The sequence below is a fragment of the Nipponia nippon genome, unplaced genomic scaffold (genome assembly GCF_047370975.1).
Source record: "Nipponia nippon isolate SJK-2023a ecotype South Korea unplaced genomic scaffold, ASM4737097v1 scaffold_12, whole genome shotgun sequence".
In the NCBI taxonomy this organism is placed as follows: domain Eukaryota; kingdom Metazoa; phylum Chordata; class Aves; order Pelecaniformes; family Threskiornithidae; genus Nipponia; species Nipponia nippon.
The window spans coordinates 23,492,124-23,516,575 of record NW_028262313.1 but is presented as its reverse complement, the minus strand read 5'-3'; the positions used below and the strand labels follow the sequence as shown (position 1 = coordinate 23,516,575).

Here is a 24,452-nt window from a genome sequence, read left to right as displayed (position 1 = left end):
AGAGAACACGCTGTCGAGCAGCCACAGAAAGCAAATGGAAAAAGGGACACGAAAGACAGGGAAACAAACTGCAGGAAACACAAAGGGGACTTTTCACCCCAACCTGCTCAGTGCTTAAGCAACACTTAGCCTGCAAGCAGTGTGTGGTTGACCTGCCCAGCACCTCTCAGAGGTTGCTCATGTCAGACCCATTGCTGCAGTGACGGCAGCTGACGAACAAGAGCAGTTTCCCTCCCTTAGGTCACCAAGAGAGTCGGCAAACTGACGATGAACCCTAGCACCGCTGGTTCCCAGCAAAGGCTCCTGGTGTCGGACTGCACCTCCCTCCAAGTGCTTGTGTTCCCAGACAGAAAGGAAAACCGCTTCTCCCTCCAACTGCTCCTCCTGGACACAAGCATCCCCCACCCCGAGCCGCCTCCGGTCCCACGCCACCTCTTGCAGCTCCCTGCCAGGGCCGTGAGCTGGAGGAGATGGGGACACCCAGCCACAGGGCATGGCTCAAACCACTGTTGAGCAAAGCAGCCAGGACAGACTTTACACACGGAGCAATTAAAGAGCAAAGCGGAGCTTTTCCCAGCCCACATCCACGTCCCCAGCACAGGGAGCATGTCCTGGCCAGAGGGAGCGGCATTCCCGCATGCCGAGCTGGAGCAATTTGTTCATGGCAAGTGGTTTAATTGTTTGCTGCTGCACACAGGAATGGCACACGCTGTCTGCCTCAGCACAGTGCAGCAGTGTCACCTTCCCCTGCCACAAACCCCCAAAATCACCAGCCATCATTCAGCTGCAAGGCTGGAAACATCAGGGATGGAGAGGGGCCGGGGCTGTGTTTTCCCCTGGTGCTGCGTTACTGAGCAATCAGATGGACTCAAATAATCAGCTGATGTTTATTTTTCCTGCTTGCTTGACTGGGCACAAGCATCACGTCCTGCCTCAGGGCTGCTGCCCAGTGCTGTGCAATGACAAAAGGAAAAAAAAAAAAAAAAATCACATTGTTGTCTCTCAACTCGTTACCCTTTTTCTGACCAACCTCAGAGCGCCTTTTGGGCAAGGCTGTGCCTGGCTGTGGTGAGGAAGGTGGAGTGATGGGGTCAGCCATCGCCTTGCCATTGCAGGGTCCCAAGGCACCTCTGCAGCTGCAGCCTCAGCCTGGCCACCTCTTTCCTCTGACATCCCAGTATATCCCAGTTCAAATGACTCAGGCAAGCTTTAAGGGCTCATTTTGCACACTGGATGATCACAGCTACCTCTTCTGGTTTAAAAAACAGAAAAAAAGCCTCTTCTGGTTTAGAAACCTCTGCTCCAAGAGGCAGAGGCTGTACTAGACTTCCAGGGAGAGCATCCCTCTGCCATCCCAAGGCTGAGCTAGGTGGCCGGAGTCGCAGCCCAGGCGCGTCCCAAACGTGCCTGAGCACGGGGGCACAGGCACACACTCAAGCGTGCACAAGCCTAGACTGTGGCCGTAACAAAGACAAGGTGGGAATCAGGGAGGAGGCCAAGAACTGACCCTGTCTGCTCCTGAGATAATATATCTCCGAAAGCCAGCTCAGGTTTCCTGGCTTCAGCACTGCTATTGAAAATTTATGGTTTGAGAAAGTTCTTGGAGCCCAAATCCCTCGACCTATCACCTTTTCAACCTTGTGTTTATCGGGACACAAGTTCCTCTTCCTCCCACCCTTTGTTTTCGGCTCTTGGAGCCCAAGAGGCTCAGTCCTGGCGCTGCCCAAGCCAGCGTTTACGGTCAAGCCATGTGAAGGTGCAATAAATCCTCCCAGTCCTCTCCTTGCTGCCACTCTTCTCTTTTTGTCCCTGTTCTCCTTTTTCTGGGGTGGAGAGCAGTGCTGACATTTTGTTCTTTGCCAGCTCCACACGTTCTCTGCTGCTTTCCTGCTCTCAGCTTTTCTCCCTTCATCTCTGCAAACGGGCATCAAACGCCACAAGTTGCCACGGCGACTGGAAAATCGTAGTGACCCTGGGGATGGGCGCTGGACCGGCATCTCGCAGCGCTGGCCTGAAAAGCGCATCATCGATCAATCCCCAAGACGTTCCCAGGCTGTCGGATTTCATACTGAGGCAGGGCATGGCAAGAGAGAATGACAGTCTTGGGCAGGGCATCCCCTGTGGCTCCCGCTGTAGGAGAGGAGTTTGTTTCTGTTGCATTTGTTATCATTGTCACTGGGAAAAGAAGGATACGTGGGTTTATTTCCAAAGAATTGCCCTCTCTCACAGATTTTTGGTCACCTGTGGAGTAAAAGACAATTTAGTGGTATCAGCAGGGGACCTTCCAGGCTTGTATTAGCAGGAAACAGAGGAGGGCAGCAAGGTCCCTGCCGGGAAAGGAGGCGGTTTCTGGGCTTGGATGAGGATTGCAGGGAAAGTCCAGCCCTGAGTGCAAGGGGACAGCAGGAGCGCAGGTGAGGGGGCGGAAGACACTCAAGTGCCAGGGTTTTGTGAAGAAGGCTTATAAAATTGCTGGAAGTAATGAAAGGAGAGAAGAATGACCAGGAGAACAGAGCAGTTTATTCCAGGAGGAGCGAGATGGCTGCAGAGGAAAGAGAGGAGGAAATATGAGAGAGTTCAATAAAACCGTGGACAATCGAGACAAAGTGAATAAGAAACAATTATTCCCATTTTCTCAGAACACAAAACCCCCAGGACATCCAATAAAGTTACGCAGCAGCAGATTTAAAACAAATCAAAGGAAGTCTTTTATCGTACGGAGCCCAGATGCGCTGCAGAGCACTCTGTCACAGGATGCTGCCGAGGACAAAGCCGCCACCTGGGCGGCCAAAGCAAAGGGACAGAGGTGTGTGAAGGTCTCTTACAGACAACGACCCAGAAAAAACCTCTGTCTCGGGAAATCCCTGGATTTGGCAACTGCCAGAAGCTAGTAGGGTGTACAGGGGAGATGGATGGCTGTGCACATCTGATTTCTGATGCTGCTCCCTTGGGGAACATTACTGGCTGCTTGAGCAGAGACACCTTTGGTCCACGCTGCAGGGTGGACCTTCAGCTCCTGCCTTACCGCGAGGGTGTTCGGAGAGGACCCAGTAACGCAGCTCTGCTGCTGCTCCACCGCTGCCCCAGGGCAGGGCAGCGCTGTTAGCATCCTCAGAGCAGATAAACCACGAGATGTCAGCTCAGCTTCCCTCCTGCACCTTTTGTCTCGCTGGGCTTCCTATGGCACAGAAAGAATCAGTCAATCACCAGAAAAGAAGGGGAAAAAAATAGACAATCTCTAACCCCCAAAATGCTGACAGCTTTGTGAAACTCCGGGAGAGCCAGACAATGCACAAGACAGACCAGTTCAGCAACTCCCCGGCTGGGACTGAGCACACGCATCCTGGGACATCTCCCCACCACTCGGCTGGGGATGACAGGGCAAAACAGGCAGCTGGGGCAGAGGGCCTGAAGTTTCTCGCTTCACAGAGAAGGAGAAGGCAACAAGCTCCAGGAAGAGGGGTCTGTAAAGGGGAAGACACATCTGCCTTGGATATTTATTCTCCAGCTGGTCTCACAACAGCCCTTTGCAGAGGACACACCAGGCAGCTCTCACCAGTTATTAAAATCTGATAAAATTCCACTCCAGTTAATTCTGCCAGCAGAAAGCTCCAGATTGATGTACAAAAGGCTGTCCCTCCTGACTCGGCTGTGCCTGCTTCCTTATTTATTTACTTATAACGTGCATCTTGGCTGCACAACAATGAAAATTGGGGTCTGCAAGTGGCGAAGAGGCTTGTCAGAGGGAAGGAGGTGGCTTGGGATGCTGGGGAGCCTCCACGGTGGCACAGGACACGGACCACCCCTCTTGCCAGGGTTCAGTCTTCCCTCTAGGGACCAGCCAATGATCGGTTTGTTGCTCTTGTGGTCCCGATGGTATTTTTACTTGGGAGAACACAGGACACTTCACCGCACCCGCCAACCACACCGGCTGGTTTCCTACTCCAGCCTGGCCCTGAATGCTGCCTTGCCCTTGCGCTCCCTGCGCCCATCCACCACCACCTGCAGCCACACCACGGCCATGCTTTCCAGACAGATGCACACAGACAGCCACACTCATCTCTCTTTCCCACACAGTTTAATAGCTACTTTGCTAGTGTTTCCTGACTTTTATATAGCTTTTACAGTCTGTTTTTATGATGTTTGAGTAATTGCTGTTTGTTTATCATGGATTGTATGTCAACGGCTGGGTCACACCCCATGCGCTTCGGCTTGAAAGGAGCCATTTGATATATTCAATTAAATTTTCTTCTTCTTATGCTATTTATTATACCTTTAGAAGCACAGCTGGCAGTCCTGTGGAGGAGGTGGACAACAGCTCAGCCAACACCACCAAAAGGAGCAAGCCTCAGTCCTGCATCCCTGTCCTGCAGCACTGTCCCATCCAGCCCAGCCTGGAAACTCCTGGATCCCCCTGCAATATTCCCACCCAGGGACTTCAAGGAAACCCCACCAGTGATAGGAAAAAACAAAGAGAGTGCTTCAGCACAGACAGGACTCAGAGATGAAAAAGGCCCTTTCCTCAGAGCTCGCCCCAGGCGCAGCTCACCCGACACCATCCTGGGCATCACCAGCCGCACGGCGGGAGCCAACAATAACTCCATCGGATAAACCTCAGCCACCACATTCTCACATTAGCCAGCCGCGCTCTCCTTTTGATTGCTAAAGCAGCATCCAAGCAGAGCACTGCTGCCTTCCAGGAGTGCTTGGGAAGTGGCGAAATGAGAGATGAGTCCATCAGGGACCGGGTTTAGAAAAAAGAGAAAGAAAACTCATTCTCCAGCCATTCGAGTGAGGGAGCAGCTGTCCCTCCGCTCCAGGGAAGCCAGGCACCAGCATCCATTCGCTGGCACATCCTGCATGCTCAAGTCAGTCATTTTAGCATTACCCACTGACAAGGGCTGTGCATCACCAGTGAAACAGATTGCTGTCACCATTTCAGAGCTGAAAAAGGGGGAAAGCCATGTGGGGAGTGTGTTGGAAAAGAAAAAGCAGTAAGAAAATCTGCATACAACCAAAAAACGCCTTCCCCTCAGCCAGGGCCCCACATATGGGCTGTGGATGCTGGCATGTGTAAGGGCACGGGCAGGATGGGGAACAGACGGGTTCTGAGCAGAGGTGATGGGCAGATGGGTGCCTGCACAGAGCCACCCAGCAGGGACCCAGCATCAGTGAGCAAAAGCCAAAGCTTTCACAGCTCAAGTTCACATCACGTTGGGGTGCTGCTTACCTTGCACCCAGCCAGGGGAACCAAATCCCAGGGGATTGGGGAGGTGGTAGGCAGGACAAGGGCAGGAGCCACCACAGGCACAGACCTCCACAGGGAAAGCCATCACTGTTGTCTGAACAGCCCCATGCATTGCTTACCTGCCCAAATCCCACACTGCCCACTTTACATCCCTCCTGGTTATTGAAGTTTTTATTGCCTCCCTCATGGAGAACCCAGCTGCTGTGACATCCAGATTCCTACCAGCTGGGAACTTAATTAGGTCAATTAATTAAGATCATTAATGCCACCTCCTTGTCAGGCCTGCATGGGAAATGTTGGCGGTGAACTTGGGGCAGGGACCCTTCCCCTCTGTTTGTGTGGGTGCTGTGGAACATCCCCTGCAGCCCTGGTGCCCAGCAGTGTTTAAGGCAGCACCAAATCCAGTTCGGCACTGGGTTGGCAGCTGTCTGCTGTAAGGGCTTGGCTTAGCCCTGACAAAGCTCAGAGCATACCCTGGCCAAGCGAGGCAGGACAAGAGGATTGCAGGTGTCACCCACCCCCAGTGGGGTGCCCCGGGGTGGCTGGGGTGCAGCAGGGCCAAGAGGAGGAGACGCAGCAGGCTGTGCATGGCCACAGCCGTGAGCAGAGGCTCAGAGAAAGGCAGACAACCTGAGACAGGCAGCTTCTCAGAGAAGCTGAAATAACTCCATGGCTACATTGCTTGCTTGCAGCTTTAAGAAGCATCCGGAGCCCCACAGAGCAAGACATGGGAGAGGCAGTGCTCAGCCTGGCTCCTGGCTCCAGCGAGGACTCGCACCCTTCAGCACAGCTGCAAGCTGTGCTTCTTCAACAGTCCTGTGAATACTCAAACGATTGCAAACTACTGGGGTGCAAAAGGGGGCACGTTTGCCCTTTGCAGTCAGAAGGGCTAAAGCACAGGGGAAAACAGTCCCACAAAAAAAAAAAAACACAGCTTTCCTTAGGAGCTTACTGGAAGAGGGGACCTTGTCTCCAAGGTGGGCACTCAAACTTTGCAGAAGAGAGTGGGGAGAGGGATGGGTGGAGGAGCTGCAAGCCTGCTGTTAGAAATCGGGCAGGCGGGAGGTGCCCCTCAGGCATGGCACAGGCTCGCATACCACAGGGAGCGATGGCAGGGTGCTGGTGTAGCGGGGGCACATGTCCCCCTAGCAGGGTGGCTCCGGGGGCACTGGGGACACGGACCATGTGATGCCTGGGTAGCAAGGAGCACAGCCCATCCTAAACGTCTCTGGAAGCTTCCCACCCCAGTTCCTTTGTATTTCACGTGTCCCCCTTGGACGACGGGCAGGAAGACGTTGGAGAGGCAGAGCGTGTCTCCTGCCAAAACTCAGGGCAAAGCTCTGGCTAAGGCACAGGGAACCTGCCTGCAAGTACTGAAGGGAGGAGCCTTCCCCAGGCTGCTGCAGGACGGCCTGTCTCTACCACGGGCACCCTTCCTGGGGCCATGCTCCTGGGCAAATGCGAGGTCTGCTCAGCCCAGGCAGCTCATCCATGCATCTCTTTTATCTATTTATCACAGGAAAACCAAGACCAGCACCTCCACTCACCCCCACACCACCTTGTTTGTACATGACAACATAGATTTTGTTTACCACTCAGATTACTTTACTCCTTTTTTTCTCTGTAAAATCTGGGCCATTTATTTGAAATAAAACCAGTGATTTAACATGGAAAAAAAAACCCAAACAACTCCTTACGGTATTGCATTTCAAAACATTTTGGTTATTTGAACATTTCTGTCACTTCCAGTGGGGTAAGAACTGCTGGAATTTAACTCGCACTCACAAATGGTTTTATTTCTCTCCTCACATCACAGATGTATTTCTTAGCAAATTTGGTATTGGGGAAGTAAAACCTGTCAAGCTCTATCTAACATTCTCCAATCCTGAAACTCATCCGGGGTTGCCTGCCGGGAGCAGGTGGGCACTCACCACCTCTGCAGGGAGAGGAGGACCCCAGCTGCATCCCAGGCAGGCAGCAGCATCTCTGCTCCCAGGCACAGCTCAGCCTCCTCGGACGGAGGGTGCTGGGATGAACAACCCTGGCCAGCCCGTGCCATGCCCCGTGGCACGGCCAGCAGCCCCAGCAGAGATGGTTTATCTCCTCTGATACCTTCCCTCCAAGGTGGCTTAATGCAAAGCGGCATCCAGATTTGGGATTAGGGGAGGGACAGAAAGGTCAGCCCGGATCAATGGTGATTAGCTGAAAAGGACCTAAAGAACCTATTGTTTGCTCTGCAGTAATGATCCCACTGCAGAGCCAAGATTCTCTTGAACCACTTGAGAAATGAAAGGACAAACACATCGTGCCGGAGATTAAAGCCCTGAATCCCTACACCTGCGTGCAAGGCAGCGATGCCATGCCAGCCTGTGGGCACCGTGGCTGGGCCACCGTCGGCTGTGTCTGTCAGTAGGAAAAAAGGGAAGCGAAAGCGAAGATGGATTGACTGCAGCAAGGAAAAATGAGAGTGAAGTCTAACAAAAATGTGCTGATGGAGGGAAGGCAGACATGGCAGCAGGGGTGCTGACATTTCCTCTGGAGGAAAATAAAAACACATCACGGAGGTTTTAATGTGGAACATCTGAGGAGCATCTTGAATCCACCTTCCCGAGCACGCGTGGCTGATGCCTGGCCCCACCACTGGACCTGCCGGAGCACACGGGGACACGAGGTGGACATGGCCATTGTGGTGGGGGTCCCGCAAGGCTGGGTCCCCGGGGATGCCCCAGCTTTATGGCTTGCAGCTCCACAGGGGGCTGCCAGGGCTGCGTGGCTTGTTTTGCTCTGCTGCTGCTGGGAACAATTCCCAGCCAACACCATTTTTCCTGGAGCTGTATCGACATGAGATCAAAAATTTGTCCTGAGCACGGAGTGCGTGATTCCTTCAAATAAGTCATTTTGATTTCAGCTCCTCGCCCGAGCTTCATTTGCTTGCATCTTCCCACCTTTCTTTCCAGATTTCCCATAAAAGCTTAATTTAGATGGAAAATGATATTTTCAGCACGTTAATTAAGTACTAATTGCTGATTAGAAACATATTTACCAAGGTCTAACAACTATGTAACAAGTGATGTCTTATTACACCACCATTCCCCGGGATTTAGACCTGCGGAAAGATTGTTCTAATAAGCGATTGGCATTTGGGTAATGTGCAGTTAGCAAGCCACGGAGCCGCTCTCCCAAATGGGAGAAGACAGCTATTTATGTTAATGAGATGCCAGCTGATTATTAGAAACACATTGATACAGGTTTGGGATGTGGTGTAACTGATACATATCTACTGTGTTCAGTAGCTGTGAAACCTCAATCAATATGTTTCTCATAATCAGCCTGCATCTCGTGCACATAAATAATATCCTTGACGCAGAGAAGAGCTCCAGTTCCCAGAAGTTAATAAGAAATCCCCACTTCCCACCCCTCACTCCCCTCCTCACCGCAGATGTAACACCGGGATGGGGCTTTGCTGCTCGCCCCACCGCCCATGTCTGGGCTCCAGGGCCCCCACAGAGACCTGCGGCCACGTCCAGTGTCCTTCAATATTAAATGGACCCTTTACATTGGTATTTTTAGGTCTGAGAGCCAAAGGGGGCTTAGGACAGTCTAGCCGGAGGATGTCCATCTCTCCTGACTTTCAGCGATGCCTATCAAAGGCTTTCCATGGTGCAGAAGGCAGGGATGTGCCCCGTGCCTTGGTGGCAGAGGGATGGGGAGCTGATGGCTGTGAGGAGGGTCCACACAGGGCAGGGGGACAGCCCGGGCTGGGACGTGGCGGAGCCTCATGGAGCTATCAGAGCATCTTCCTTGGCCGCAGCTCTCTTCCTCCCCCAGCCGGGACTGTACCACCATCTCTGCTCTTCCACCAGTCCCACAATGCGGGTGATGCTCCAGCTTCACCACCCCTGCTTTAGCAGCTTTTCCATTTTACTCTGTGCTGCAGCTGGTAAGTGTCTGGGGAAACCGTCTCTGCTGCACAGACGTGCAGAGTGGAGAAGGAGACCCCAAGAGATGGAGACTTTGCCACCTTCCTCCATCTGGAAGGGAACGTCCTTCACTAATATTCCCACTGTGACCTTGTCCAGGCTCAGCCTCTGCTCAGTCCTTCCATTACACTTTCCTCTGCTAGATAAATAGACATTTAGTATCCCCTCTAATCTCCCTAAACCCGCGCTGATTCACTAATACATGCTTGCACAACGAAGGCATTTTTGTCAGCCATTTTTGTGGCTCTTTACTGGACCCTTTCCATTTCTCAGTGGTTTTTAAAAACACAGGCAGCAGAACTGGAGGCAGCACGCAGGATCGGGCTCATACAAACGCCACGTCCGAATGGCCAGCGCCCCCTCCTGCCCCCCAGCAGCCACCCGTGCCACAGCCTCCACCGGGCAGCTCCTGCTCAGATCCCTCCTCCGTCTCATCCCTGCTGCTCTCCATCTCCCGGTCTCTGTTCCCACCCAAGCGGTTCAAGGTGCAACGGAGCTGTGGGTGGCAGAAATAGGTGGGGGTTTCCAAAAGGACCCCTGCCTCCTCCCCGGGCCCTGGAGTAGCTGGCAGGTCCAGGCGCTCCCCAGCACCTTGGGCACACCCTGCCACACTGGCCAGACACCCATGGGTTACATCTGCGTGGTCACCTCTGCAACCGAAAGTCTAATCTCATTACAGAATGTAATCAGGTTTGTTTGGCAAGATCTATTTCCATAAAGCCGTGCTGACTGACACTAATTCCTCCCTCAATTAAATTCTGTATCATTTTTTCCCCTCTTCTGCTGAGGCCAGGTCACCCCTTTTGATCTTTCTGCAGACCGAGGATGCAGCGCTGGCCCTTGACCCCATCCCCGGTGCTGTCAGTGATGGAAAGGGGCTCTCCCCATGTGTGGGAGCCTCAGCTCTCGTGGGGCCGAGGCCAAGTCGCTCCAAAACATTTATTTTCTAGGACGTGTGACAATCCTCAGTGGCTGCCATCGGACCAAGATGCTCCTCTGCAGCCTTGCATGACAGCAGAGCATTGTCCCACTGTTCCAAGGGAGCACAGAGATGCTGACTGAGCACTTCTGCCCTCCCCGTGCCTCTGCTAGCACCGTCGCTGCTCTTAGCTAGTAATGAGCCTCTATTACTGCCTCAGCACTCCCTCTGCCTAATATTGTTAACTACTACTTAGCGTCCACAGCCCAGTCAGCCACAGATTTCTCCTTGATGCCCTTACCTTCCCTCACCAATTTTCTAAACTTCAAAGTCTCCCATCTATCTCCGTTACTATCAATTCCCCGTCTTTCCTGTTGGCTGTTTCCTGGTCCTGGGGTTTTGTGCTCAGTTACAATCTTCATTAAAAAAAAAAATAGATGGGCATTTGACCAAAATTATTGACTTAAGAAATCACAGCTTTTTGGCCAATTCATAAATTCTCATTAAAGAATTCCCTTTTTTCATTCTCACTTTTGTGCCTGGTTTTTCCTCCACAGTGATTCTCGGCAGCCTTGGGGACATCAGCCTTTCCAAAGCAACAAATACTCGTCTTCGTTAGCAATATACTTTGTTTAGCCTCATTGAATGCCATTTAGTCACAGCAGCTAAATCTTTAGGCAATGCTAACATCTCTGCCAGAATTTAATTCTCAAAAAAAAGAAGTCCAGATGAGAATAACTCTTCCCTGGGTGACGTACCCTCTGCTCACGGGTATGCGTGCAGAAGTAGGAGGGCTTGCGGGGGCAGGGGACAAGGGAGAGGACACCTGGGTGCAGCTGCAAGGCCAAGCTGTGAACAGGCTTCTCCAGAAGTCAGTGCCATTCATCTGCTCCATGCAATCAGCTAACGAGGACCAGAGGGGGAAACACCAGGCTTGGCTCCGTACCAGTGGTTTCTTCTTGCTTCCCAACGCCCCCAGCTGCCCCCAACATGGTGCCCCAGCAAGGTACGATGCCAAAGGGCATGTACAAGCATGACAGGATGGACAGAGAGAAGAGAAGCAGATGAGGATGAAGTCAGGTAGAAAGAGGAGACAAAAAAGACTTTTGTGGGAAAAAAAATCAAAAGGTATGAGAGCAAAGCAGCGGGGATGACGCAGGGTGCTCAGCCCACACCTCGTGAATGCCAGAGAAGGGCAAGGACGGAATTGTTTTATTATTATTTTTTTCTTTCAGCTTTCTTCCTTCCTTTAATCTTTGATCAGGAAACAAGCTGATTTTAATTAAAAAACCCTCCAATTAATGCTGCCGTGGAGTTTTCATTTCCTGGGCTTCAGTAATTTGCAAGCCCAGGTTATGGAGGCTTTGTGTCCCCTCTTGTTAAATAAATAACAACAACCAGAATAAATCTCAGAGAAGAGCGGGGCGGCTGTTGGAGGGCAGCGCACAGGGGGCGGCCATGCTGGGGGAGCCCCTCGGCCCCTCACCGGGGGACGGGGCTGCACGGGGCCAGGCGCAGGGGGGGTTGCAGGGGCTCACCCTTGGCTTGGTCTGAGGTCGCAGCCACACTTGGCACTTACATGCAAAAGAGCTGCACGCCTTCATCATGCTTTGCAGACTTGAAAGGGCCCAGCTTTGCTCTCACTCAAGGCAGAGGTTTCCCAACAGCTCCATGGGAACGTGCCCATCATTCATTAATTTCCCCTTCCCTGCTCAGCAGAGAGAAACAGCAGGAATCATCCAGGCTTCAGCCAGGCTTTGGGGTTCCTGTGCTCCCCAGGGAGCAGCTGGGAAAGCCAAACCTCAGTATTTTGGACCATCATAGAAACAGCACAGGACATTGGTGTGCAATGACTCCTGGGCAGGAGCGTAGGTGAGTTCTTCTTTTCCCTGGGATGCTCGGAGCCGTGGAGGTGGCAGAGGAGCAAGCGCAGGCTGAGCTGCGCGGGCATTGGCAGAATGGCTGGTGAGGACCCAGAGCTGCAGAGGAGCCGGGATGGGTGCAGGACCCCAGACACCCCCTCTGCCAGCGCCCTTCCCCTGCACACACCGACGGGCATGCTCCCTATCTCTCACACACATACACACAGCTGTACGTGTATAAAAGCCCCAGGAAAAAAAAGGGAAAAAAAAGATTGTGAAAAGCCTTTATTATCCTCAATCCCATCTATTGTTAATGTGATCGTGAGTAGGGAGTGTTTGGAGAATTCATTTGTGATAAATATTTATACCCTGTGTTTTTGGACTGTTATCTGCAAAGTGTAGCTGTTTGATCTGGTGTAGTGCTTTTTTTAGGTCATTTACATTCCCTTTCATAGGAGCCCTTGTCCGATAGCAGCTATCACATAATTATGTTTCTTTTGCTTATCCCTAATCCTGTCAAACCACCTACTTATCTCTAATTTCCTGTCCATTACCCTTATTGTTTGAGCTTAGATCTCTAATGCAGGACAGAGACAGCTTCAGAGGCTCTGCGGGGTGCAGGGGCATCTCAATATTGCCAGCTGCACTGGTGCAGAATTGGCCCTCACTGTGCAGCCCCTGGGACTGCCCCAGGGCACCACGGAGCCCTGAGCCCAAGCCTGGGGGCTGGCGGGGGCTACTGGTGCGGGGCCAACACTTGCAATGATTCACAGAGGGGTCCTGTGCTATTCTGGACATCCTTGGGGGCTGCAGGGAGGTGATACACAAGCCCCAGAGGCAGCAATGCCTGGTAAGGAGCAGGTTGATCCGCTTGCTGGCTGATGGCACTCAATAAGATGCACAGCTTCCAGGCAAGCACCTGCCCCAGGCTTAGCAGCACACAGCAAGGCAGCAAGGATGCTCTGCATGGCTGTGTCAGGGATGACACCCTTGGAGGTGAGAGCTTGCACTCCTCTCAGAGCCATCAGAGCCACCGGGACTGATCATGTCCCAGTGTCTCCAAAGCAACCTCACATTCGGATGAGAGAGGCAGGAGCCAGGGCACCAGGAGGGTGTCACCTCGCACAGCCCAGTCAGCCCCCGCTCCCTGCCCAGACCCTCGTGCCAGCCTGCTGAGAGCAGCATTTTGGAGGGGACCCTTCGCTGTGGTGGCTACTTGGGTTGGCCGCTCTGCAGCAGTGCGTCCGGGTACGTCGTGATGTGGGTCTGATAAGTATTAAACACTGTCTCCCACAGTGTTGATCATGTGTCCTTCAGCTCCCAGAAAAGGGAGACTGCTTGGAAGCACGCTTCCCATATTTATTGCTCCAGGAAGAGTTCTCAGATGGCCCAGCATTCATATTGGTCTGCGTCAGCCGCAGCTGGAGGACCAGCAGTGCTCCTCTCTGACATTGGGATGCTGTCCTCTTCAAGTGCAACAAGGCAGAAGTAGTCAGGATGACAAAGTTCAGGCTCCAAAATCCAGATTTCCAAGTCACTGCATCCTTGTGCAGAGCGTCAGAAGGTGAGACACCGTCAGATGAACTCAGTGGCTCCCCCGGATGTGACCTGAACTCTCAGCTCTGCTCCACCAGCTCCGTATTGCTGGGAGCAGGGAGCTCACCACTCCAGCAGTGACTGCTGCTGCCACATCATTAGTATTTGGAGCACATCCTCCCCCCATTAGTGCTGGCACACAAGACAGAGCCATTTGTCTCTCCTATCCTCTTCTGCTGTTTGCCATTGCTTCCCTCCGCTGTGAAAGCTTGAATGCGATGACTGGTCCCACCTGCCAGGGCTCCATCCTGCAGTCACCAGTGGGAGACATCTCCGTACCGGCTGGCCACCCCACTCGCTGCCACAAGTGGCTGCAGAGGTTGAAAGGAGAAGCCGTTCAGGAGGGAGCAAGGCAAACTTATGCAGCACAGGGCTCTCGGCGGCTCATCCAGACACAGTTCAGATGCGAGGCAGTGCTGCAAGCACGTCTCTCTCTGCACGAGTTTGTCTGCATCTTCCCCCGAGCATCCACTAATGGCCACGCCATGGTGGGACAGAAGGACACGTCCTCTGGGACAGCTCGCACAGGAACTGCAGACTGGGAAGGAGTGCAACAGGGGCTGGATTGAAACATCCAGTTGCTGTTTCTCTTCCTGTCAAGGAGAACCAGAAACACAGATCTGAACACTGGAAATGCAGAGCTGTCTGAAATTCAAGGCTGAGGTTTGCATTTCAGTCCCTGAGGCTCAAGGTCACCTCTGGCCCAAAGGAAGAGGACCTCTCAGTGCTGGGAGAGGAGAGGATGCTCTTCAGCGGGCCGGGGGGGACCAGGACAGCTGTAGATGAGAGCACCGGGTGGTACCTCACCAGGGCTGGCGGATCCCAGCTCTGGGTGTCTCTGCTGTCAGGTGCCCACCCTGCGGCAGCCCAAACAATGCTGACATTCAGAGCATGTGTGCTCCACCAGGTTTGAAAAGTCTCCTTGGCCTGTGCCCCTGTATGATACAATACCCCTCTAACTTCTGACAGTGCATCTTAATAACATGTGGTTCATTTCTTAAACATAACCGATTTACAGTGACTTTCTGGCAGGGGAGCACCAGCTTTGGACCCACCACAAAGGGTGGCAGAGCATCATGCCCTCAAGTGCAGCCGGGCTGTGGCTAAGGGCCAGCGCCACCTCCTATAGGTTTTACACTGGAGTTTTACTCCAAATAAAGAAAGCACCGTTGGGAAATCTCTGTCTGCCAGGGATGCCTCTGCCTGACTGCAAATAAACGGCTCCGCTGCCAGACAAAGAGCGTGCATCACCTCCACCAAAGGAACCGTAGGTGGCATGCAAGGCTGGGCTACTGGCCGGCTCTCCCAGCTTTGCTGTCAGACCACCGCTGTCTGCATTTCAATTCTCTTTTGGCTCTGAGCACTAGCAGTGCCCAAGTTTACGGGAGAACGCTGCTGCCTGCGCGCTGCCTGCTGCCCACCTCTGCAGTCCCCCAGGGAAGGCACCCTGCCGCAGGCTGCACCCCTGAGCAGCAGGATCAGAAATAAAATGTTCCCTGGTTTGGGATCCAGTGGGGGGAAGGATCGCCTTAGCCCTCTTTTTCCACCAGGCACTGATGTGCTGTGTTTCGCATCTCTCCTTCAGCTCTCCGGATCCTGCTGCCTCTCTGTTATCCAGAGATGGAAACTGCAGGTCAGGCAGGGACAGGGGCCTGATCCTGCACCAGCAACTCCGCTCTCCACTTCTGCCGCTTCCCCACTCCCCTGGCTGCCGCCATGGGAAGCTGCTGGGGGCTGTGGGGTACCCAGCACCGGTGGGGCAGAGGAGTTTGCAGGCCAGCAAGAAGCACCAACCTGGCATAACCCAGCCCACGAGACAGGAGGGAGAGCATCACCAACCTGGGCTGCAGCATCAGCTCAGGACCAGACGGTTCCTTTCTGTCCCAAATTGTCACGGATGGGGCATTGCAGGAGGGCACAGGGCAGGTTTAACCCACAGAGCTTTGCCCAGTTCCATCCTCCATCACACCATGTGTCCCTGCGGGTGAGCAGGGCCAGCGGCAGCAGAGGACACGGAAGGAGCTCGGCACCGTCGCATCGGCCACCGTTCACTTTGGCTTCAGAAGCACTCAGGCGCTGTCAGCTCCGAGCCTGGCGGTGTTTTTCAGGGCTTTCAAGTCTGACTCACGCTGGCTCCCCTTGATGCCGGGCTTCTGACGCACGCACGGTTTGCGGAGAACAGTGGCTCAGTAATTAGCAGAACCGGCTGGCCACAAGTGGAGAGACGATACTGCGCGTCGTTACCAGCCCGAGCTCTCAGCATCTGAAGCAAGAGCTTCGTCTGCAGGACTTTGATTACTGAAGTGACATTGAAAGACAGCAGATCACCATGTCCTCCAGCCCAGACATCCCTCCCAAAGGAGGAACTCAGATATGAAAGGCTGCATTTATCTTTTTATTACAAAAAATGTATATAGGAGCTGGGTACTTGTCCCCGACACTGCTGTTCTCAAAGGGAAAGTTGTGACTTTCCCCTTCGTGTTTGTACATCAGGTGCTGGCAGCCCCCGAATTGGCTGTGATGAGACCTGCTGGGGACACTTCTCGTGCTGGGGAGAAGCTACAGGCTGAGCTGCAGCCTGCAAAGCACGACTGCACAGGGCTGTGCCGATCGGCTATTTTGGGATCACTTAAAAAAAAAAAAGCCAGCTCGACTCCATAGCAAAAACTTGAACGACAGCAATCTAAGGCGAGATGCAGCAAAGACATGGCTTTTTTTAATCCTTCCTTGTTTTCATTTCCCTCCTCCCAGGACTGGTAGGGATGGGGCACACCTTGTTATTAACAGGGCCGCTGTTCCCATGCGGCTGCCCCAGCTGGAAATCTGATATCCTGCAAGCCTCACACCACAGCCAGCTCCCAATAAATGCCTGTAAGACATGGGTCACAGTATAGGAACTGACACAGCAAAGCAAAGCAGGACTCTCTTCAGCCCAGTAAATAGGACTAAATCTAATCTAAGCAAGAGAGACCGCAGCAAGGGGGCCTGCACAGTTAAGAATTTGCTCATCAGGATCACTGACTCAATACCCCCAAACTCGGCATCTGGATGGTCCCAGCCTGCCCGAAAATGGGCAGACCTGTGCACTTTTATCCCTCCTGACATCTGCTAAACAGCTTCCATAGCCTCTACCCACATGAGCAGTGAGGCGCTCCATAAAAAACGAGGCAGAGCTTTTCCCTAGCACCTGGAAGATGGAGCCGCCTGCCGAGCCCTGCAAGGTCCGGCGAGGAAAACAGCAGGAGAAGTTCAAAGGGAGCCCTGAAGAGCCACAGCGCAGAGCACAGCCCCATCTCACTGGTGAAACACCCTCAGCGCTGCCTTCAGCGGCGCAGGAGTCACCCTCCCGCGTGACCGAGACTTGGCAAGGCTGAAACTGAGCCCTTCCCCTCGCCCTTCCTAAAATCCGCCGCTTCCTGCCCAGGCTTTTTCCCAGCTATTTATAGAGCAGGGCTGACAAGGTGCCCCTGCTAAGAGCTTTCCCCTGGGAAACAGCCGCCTCCGTGCATGCTTGCCAAAGCGCATCGGCAAGGCGTGTGGCTGTGCTGGCTCTCCCAGTGCCGCTGCCCATCCCTGCCCATGTGTGCGAGGGGCAGCACACCAGCCCCCGGCACTGCCTGCCCCAGCACTGCCTGCCCCAGCACTGCCTGCGCCGCGCGTGTCCCAGCCTTTGCACCCTTCAAGACTGGACCCAGTTCAAAACTTGCGGCAGGGGCTTGGGCAAGGCAGGTGCCGCCAGGCTTTTGGACTTTCGGTGGTGAAACGTTGCTCAATGTGTCTGACCCTTCGGCACTTTACAAAGCTGGGTAAGAATCATCCCTGTCCTGTGACGGGCAGAAGTCACCCAACACGTGAGTGCAGCCATGTCCCTGCCCTCTGCCCAGCTCTCTGTGCCTGGCCACCCCCAGGAAGGATGCAGCCACTGCTCCCCATTTGGGGATGCTGCTCCGTTCCCCTCCACATCCCTGCTCGGCCCCAGCTCTGGCTTCCCCAGCAGCCCCGGCTGCTCTCCTCTGGCAAAGGCTTCCTGGGAGCTGGCCAAAGTGGATTTCTTACCATGAGCAGCAACTCCCCTCGATGCCTTTGCTGCGCTGCTTGCCCCGATGCAGCCCCTGCCCACTGCCTGCCCCACCCCAGCCACGCGCATGGTCCCTGCAGCAGGGATGGGACAGGGAGCTTGTCCCACCCTGCCCGGACCTGAATCTGCCCCAGGGGCCCTTGGAGCATCTCCATGAAGTCAGGCAGGGGTCTGCCAGGGTCTCCAGGAGGGATGCAGACCCCTCGGCTCAGGTCCCAGCTACGGAGGGGAAGGTCTCCATGTGTCAGGGGCCAAATGTTTTCTCCCCGTGAGAGGAAAGCATGATGTCTGGCTGAAGATGGGGATTAAGAGGGGATTCACTGCCTGTGCTGTACCTGGTTTGAGTAACAGACACCGTTCCCCAGAGCTGTCAATCTGGTACCTTTCACCAGCACTAAAATTCAATTAGTTAAAACAACAACAACAACTGTGGCTCCAGACAGCTTGTGCCTAACATATTTGATCCCTTTTATTACTCAGCACTGCTCAAAACCCAGCCAGCAACATCCTAGCTGACTCCCACTAGTTTCCCCGTTTTATTCTACCAGGATTAAGTCAACCCTACAGACTCCAGCTGTTTTGTGGTCGGGCCTGGATACATCTTTATACTCAAGCTACATTATTAAGTGGATTGTGGCCAAATTGACAGAGCTGCTTCAGGGAGGACAAGGCCATTTAGGTCAATGATGGTCCTGCCAGCTGGAGAGACACTTGGGACTCATGATTTGCTAGCAAAGCTCTGGACTGTTGTCTTAGCCTCACTTGATGTCCCAGAAGGGGCTTCTGTGAAAGCCCTGACTCTAGCAAGAATGTTTGATTTCTTGGCAGAGAGATGTAACAATCTGTCTTGGAGTATTGCAGGAAGATTTCATGTTCAGCGCAGTTTGTCCATAGCATCACTTCATCGTCTGATGTGTAATCCGCTCTTTGGCCTTCTCCAAATGGAGTCTCCACCGGACGCTGGCAGCCCCCGCTGCCCCTGGCAGCTGGACAGTAGTTAAATCTGAAGACAAGAGCTGTATCCTTCAGCTGGCGTGAGCTCACACTTTTTGGCAACCAGCTGGTCGTGTTGCAATGCGCAGTGATGCCATGCTCCAAGCCCAGCTCTTCTTCCCACCGGGTCGCCAAAGGTGTGATGACACGTGCTGCATTGCGGTGCGATGAGACATGATGCGATGTGATGCAATGTGATGCAATGAGATGTGATGTGGTGCGATGCTCACAGTCAGGCATGCCGAGGTGTCCTGCCAGGGGTGCTCGTGGAGCGCAGCCCCAGTGGGAGAGCCGGCAGGCTGCCTGGAGTACGGTTTTGCCTGAGCCAAATGGGGTGACTCAGGAGGAGAGTTAACTAAACAAACAAGAACCTGGTTCGCTCCCAGGTTAAAACACCCTTTGTGTTTTTAATCAATAACAGCAGAAGAGTCACACAAAGAAAGGGATGAAAGCTCCATCCATCAGTTCATTGGAAACAAGACTGTCTGCATGGTTTATGAAACTCCCCTGAACACAGGGGTCGATATGGGGCTTGCTCTTCTTTTCAGAAACAAGCAGCATCCCGATGCAGTGTTGAAGTGAGTGAGCAATAAAAAGTCACCATTTGCTGCTGGTATGTGCTGGAGGGTGGGAGAAGGCTCCCAGCCCACGCATTGCCTGGGTGGCAGCAGCTGGTCTCCCCTGGCACCCTGAGGTCCTGCCTCTCCAGGATGCTCTGCTGAAATAACTCCTTGTGATCAGCTCCTGGCATGGCAGCTCGTGTTCTGGAGTAAGAGCAGATTACTTTGAAATGGCTAAACTCATGGGTGGAAGCGGATAACGCTTAATGTGGGCAGTCACCCCCCCGCCATGGAGCAAGAACATCCCCACTGGGAGTTAATTGCGCAACAGCTATTTGCTGTCCGGAGTCATCCCGCAGGAATCTCAAGCCCTACCTAAGCGCAATTTAGCTTCCCTGTGGAGACACGTCCTGATGTCTCGTGGCCTCTTCCAGAGCTGCCGCTTGCCCGCTGATGCTGGCAGCCGGGCAGGGTGAGGGCAGCAGCAAAGAGCCCTTTCTGGCAGTGAGGAAGGCTGGTGTGCATTTACCTTTGGAAATCTGCAAAGCTGATTCTCCCACAGTACAATAACACCACTTCCATGTGTGACTCATATTTTTTCCCCCTGCCTTGGTCTTGTAGTTTTTCTAATTACTGCGAGCTTTGCAACTGTGAACATGTAATGTTCCAGAAACGTGTGTGTGATTCACCTAACGCGGGGAGCGGACTTCCAGCCAAAAGGGACTCGGAGATTTTTCTGGCATCAGCCTGCAACCTGGAGAGCAGCCAGAAAAACTCACCAAGGTCATTTCTTTCTTTCTCTTCTTCCTTGTGCTCCTTTCTTTCCCTCATCTCCTCCACTCCCTCTCCTCTTTCCTCCAAACAAGACTCAGGCAGCACCTTGTTTATTACTCATCAGCATTCCCTCTATAAAATCTCCCCAGAAATGCATGCCATGCCATAGCTGTGCTTCTGCCAGCGGTTTGCTCTGGGCCCTTTGTGCATGGCCCCCGAGAGCACCTCCCATCCGGGGGCACCAGCACCATGCGGCACAGCCACAGCCGGGGCTTTGGCTGGGACACCTCGATCTTCCCTGGGACACAGTCAGATGGTCCCATGTGATTTAGGAACTTTGTTTCCAAAGGAATTTATGCACTGAGTTGCTTAGAAACTCCTATAAAAGTTTTGCATGTGTGTTCCCATCTGCCCGTGTGTGTCCGTTTGTCCATCCCCCTGCTCCCGCCACCCAGCTGCAGCAGCAGAGGGAAGCAGGGGTGCGCCAGGGTGGGACCCTGGCCCCCCAGCCCACAGCTGTCCCACCTCGCTCCCGCACCTGGCCCAGCGGTGGCAATGGTGGGAGACATGAGGGAAGGAGCTCGTGCAGACGCAGCCTCAGGGCTCCTGTTGTGCATGGAAATAATCTGGCATCCCACGAATTTTTATGAAAGCAGCAGCAGCAGCATTTGCGGCTGTTATCAGCTGTAACAGGTTAGCGTTAGACACAACAGTGTCTGCCAAAGGGAAGGGAGGAGGGGGACCAAAATGCATCATTTGTCAATGCCTTGTTTCAGCCCAACGGGACGGCGGTGTCCCAGAGCACTGTCTCTCCTCACCCGATGTCCCCTCCGAGGAAAGGGCAGGATGCTCCAGCCTCTTGTCTGTGTTCACCCAAGTTCTCCAAAGTCTCTGCACAGCCAGAGGGTGCAGGGGCCAGAGGTGGCTGGTCCCAGCCTTGCCTGCTGCCTGGAAATGTCTGGCAGGGGCTGAGGAGCTGCTGGGACACCTCTGCCAGTGTAAAACTCCCATTCCCATGGTGACGGCAGCCCCTTGTCCTGCAGAGAGTGACCTGACGGTACAGACGGAGAAGATGAGGAGGCACCGGCCAGCAGACTCCTCAGCTCAGACCTCCAGCCACCAGAGACGGCACAGGCATGTGTCCCCCCCTTACAAAAGACTGGAGGGGTGGTGGGTCACCCAGTAAGCCTAATGGCTCTGGAGTATTTTCCCACTAAAGAACAGGCCACCTGCCTGCGTCTGCACCACATGCAGCCATTTTGGACCAGTCACCAGAGCTTGGGAGTCCCAGCACACCCCCGCCTGTGTGACTCAGAGACACCCACCCGATGGTCTCATCCAGGCTGGGGAGGATGAGCGATGGTGTTGCGGGGGTAGCTGGGATTGTTACATGCAATTTTGTGTCTCCTTCTGGCTGCATTACACGCTTACTTCTCCCCTGCCAGCCAGCTCTCGCACTGCTCTGTGTCTATCCACGCCAGCACTGGCAGCTCTTCCCCACGGTTCCTCCCCCCTGCCTTCCCTTCCGTTCCACCCTCCCATCCCACTCTCCTTCACCATGCAAGCCACGAGAGCTGAGACTCATCCCCTATGCCGTGCCAACTCCTTTCTTGCCGCAGGACTCTCAGCAGAGGTGATGATTTATCTGCGGGAGCCACTCATCGCAGAGGCACTTGGACCCAAAGCCATCAGGGGAAGGACTAGGGGCGGCTCTCCCCAGGTGTTGTGGGAACAGTCCAGATTACCCACAACCTGCAAAGATGCCCCATGGCAGATGCCCCCAGAATTAACCTGGTGCTCCCCAAGAGCAGACATGAGGGGCTTTCAGCTGCTTTCTTCATGTAGTTAGTAGCTGGGAGAAACGGGGCTCAGCTCTTCAGTGGAGAAGGACACACACAGGTCTGAAGGCAACGCCAGTGCCGCCTTGCCTGCAGTGTCTGGAGAGAGTGTTTCATTCTGGGCAGGATGATGGTGCCTTGGGAGGAGCGGAGCCACAGGCGCTAAACCCCCAGGAAAGCCTGTCAGCCCCCAAATGCTGGCTCTCCCTGTTCCCAGCACTCTCCTGCCTTCTCCCTTGCTTTGTGCACAGATGATGTTCTCATGGTGCTCTATCAGCTTTCGGGGTTCATTAGCCTGACTGCACTGTCCAGGACATTGAGAAGCAGAGTGGGACACACCAAAGGCCACAGAAAGTGGGACACCACCACGAGGTGACAGGGGTTTGCACAGTTGGGCACGATGCTTTTCCATCACGTAACACCATATCCTGGGCTAGGCTAAGGGGAGAATTACAGCCCCCAGACCTTCCTTCCCAAAGCAGCTGGGCAGCATCGTCTGCCCCTGTGTCCTGCAGTGTTGAGGGGACAATTTTGCAGAAAATCACTGCATTTTGCAACCCGTGCATTTTCGGCCAAGCAGTGTGTGTTGGTGGGTAAGCGCACTGCTGTGTGAGCACAAGGCATACTTTGGACCGTGTCCCCTAAAAGCATTTTTCTGAATTCTTCATCTCTGAGATCACAGATCAAGGCAGAGTTTAAAGCAGTGGCCAGATCACTCTTTCACAGACCTAGAACAAATACACTAAAAGCTTCCCCCGTGTGTGAGCAGATTAAGTTGTTAATGAATATTTTTGCTAAGCATCAGAAATCTGGCTGGCTTTGGAGCACAGCTCAGCCAAGACGTTGGAGATTTGGCTGAAAAGATTCAACAGCAACCAGCAACAGAGCCAGGGGCCTCTGTTTGCTGCAAGGACACACTGGCTAGTCCTGCAAAACTGCTCCGGCTCTGGGGCTGTGGGTACCCAGCTGCACTGGGGAAGCTTCAGTTCCCATTCTCTGCCCTGCCCCGGTGCAGCCAGGAGCGTGCACGCTGTCTGCAGGCAGGGCTGCCTTCTCCAGGGAAAAGGGGGAGAACCTGCATGGACACTCAGCCCAAGGGCAGATACCAGCCAGACACAGGCTCATTCGTATGGAGAAAGGAAGGACTTAGGTCGTTGCACCTCTGACAGGTGATCCACGGGTTGAGCTGCAGTGGGGAGCTGTGAAGCATCCGTGGTGCTCCGGGTATGCCTTTACCGCATGGTCCAGATACACGCCCAGTGCCAGAGCAATCTTACTGCAGCACTGTGGCATTTCACCAGCCTGATCCTACACCTGCCTTTCCAGAAGAGTTAATTAGCCCAGGGCAGCCTTGCACTAATGAGGCTGAAGTGGCTGAGGTTCAGCACTAACCAGTTCGTGCAGCTGGCACTGGCCAGGCACTCGCCATCTGCCCTGCCCTGCGCTCTGAAGAGCTGCTGCAAAGGAGCAGCACGGCTGCACGAGGATGCCAGTCACAGGCTTCGCTGTTGTTGCCTGCAAACTGAGGGATTTACATTTGATTTGCGTCTAATTTCTCAGTTAGCAAGCAGACAGCAGCAAGGACTCCTGAGCTGTTTACTGAAATGGGCATAAGAAGACGTGTGCTTTCAGTGTGACCATCCACACACAGCCTGTGCAAAAGCAAGTTTAAGCTACTTTACAAGGAAGGCAGAAGGCAATTTGTAGGGTTCTTCAAATCACTGGGGACTGCAAACTATTGTTAGAAAACATTTGGATATCCAGTGAACGTGTGTGTGCAAGTGAGCGCATGTGTGTGTGTGCACACGCACGGGTGAGCCCTGTGCAGGCACACTCTGGGAAAACCCATGAAAACTGGGAAAACCAGGGTCGGCAGGCTCTTTGCTAGCAGAGGCAATGCTGAAAAGCAAGCCTGCTGCAAGTGGATAGATGGAGGTCTGCATATCCACTGGGAAAAAGAAGGGGGTCTGCAAAAAAAAAAAAAAAAAAAAAAGTTAAAACCATCTTGATATGACAGTAACCTTCTCTGTCTCACATTTTCCAGCCACGGTGCTCAGGCAGCTTTACAGATGTTAATTAAGACTTGTGCCCTTCCCTAGGGATGCACTGAGGTATTACAAATAATAGTATTACCAGGAGCATCGGTACAGACAAATTAATTAAGGGTAATATTTTAAAGATGGAAAGCTGTTGGGTTACCCTGCCAGCCGGGGAGATGGGCAGGAAGGGAGGTGGCAGTGCAGCCCCACGATGATGGACGAAGCCTGCCCACCCACTCAGTGGCACGCTTCGGCCAGGCAACTGCGGCACTTGCAAGGGCTTATCCTGCCTCATTAGAGACCAAAACCTGACTTGCCCAAAGCCATGCAGCTGGTCTGTGGAAAGCTGGAAGCAAAACCCAACTTCTTCCATAGCAAGGAGCCTGAAGACCATCTCTGAAGGTGGTGAGGAAGGGCTCCAGCTGGTCGGTTGGTAACACCAAGCCTTTGCTGGTGCCAGCACCGAGCGCTGCTCCGGTGCGTAAGCATGCCGGCTACCGCAGACAGAGGGCTGCCAGTCTCTGCCAGGTGCTCAGGCCACTCTCTCTCTTCCCTGAGCCCTGAC

At 53.6% G+C, this 24,452-nt stretch overlaps 1 long non-coding RNA gene across 1 annotated transcript; it reads right to left on the bottom strand.

Annotated features, from left to right (window-relative positions):
- Positions 1-578: 578 nt before the first annotated feature.
- On the bottom strand, positions 579-5,382 carry LOC148056766 (uncharacterized). Its single transcript, XR_015702559.1, has 3 exons — positions 5,368-5,382; positions 3,026-3,178; positions 579-2,241 (listed from the first exon to the last, which is right to left on the bottom strand). It is a non-coding gene; the product is annotated as an uncharacterized LOC148056766 (long non-coding RNA).
- Positions 5,383-24,452: the final 19,070 nt, after the last annotated feature.